This window comes from Arachis duranensis, chromosome 10 (genome assembly GCF_000817695.3).
Source record: "Arachis duranensis cultivar V14167 chromosome 10, aradu.V14167.gnm2.J7QH, whole genome shotgun sequence".
Taxonomy (NCBI): domain Eukaryota; kingdom Viridiplantae; phylum Streptophyta; class Magnoliopsida; order Fabales; family Fabaceae; genus Arachis; species Arachis duranensis.
The window spans coordinates 105133829-105134694 of NC_029781.3; positions in this window are offsets into that span (position 1 = coordinate 105133829).

An 866-nucleotide genomic window follows, 5' to 3' on the forward strand; every position below is an offset into this window, starting at 1 on the left:
TGACTCAGCTTTGCTAGAGTCCCCAATTAGAGGTGTCCAGGGTTCTTAAGCACACTCTTTTTGCTTCGGATCACGACTTTTTAACCGCTCAGTCTCAAGTTTTCACTTGACACCTTCATGCCACAAGCACATGGTTAGGGACAACTTGGTTTAGCCGCTTAGGCCAGGATGTTATTCCTGTAGGCCCTCCTATCCAATGATGCTCAAAGCCTTGGATCCTTTTTATTTTTACCCTTGCCTTTTGGTTTAAAGGGCTATTGGCTTTTTCTACTTGCTCTTTCTTTTTCTTTCTTTCTTTTTTTTTCGCATATACTCTCTTTTTTTTTCTGCAAGCTTTTCACTGCTTTTTCTTGCTTCAAGAATCAATTTGATGATTTTTCAGATCCTCAGTAACATTTCTCCTTTTCCATCATTCTTTCAAGAGCCAACAATTTTAACATTCATGAACAACAAATTCAAAAGACATGCACTGTTCAAGCATACATTCAGAAAACAAAAAGTATTGTCACCACATCTAAATAATTAAGCTAGTTTTAAGGATGAATTCGAAATCATGTACTTCTTGTTCTTTTGTAATAAAAATATTTTTCATTTAAGAAAGGTGATGGATTCATAGGACATTCATAACTTTAAGGCATAGACACTAAGACACTAATGATCATGTAATAAGACACAAACATAGATAAACATAAGCATTAAAATTCGAAAAAACAGAAAAATAAAGAACAAGGAGATTAAAGAACGGGTCCACCTTAGTGATAGCGGCTTGTTCTTCCTCTTGAAGATCTTATGGAGTGCTTGAGCTCCTCAATGTCTCTTCCTTGCCTTTATTGCTCCTCTCTCATGATTCTTTGATCTTCTCTAAT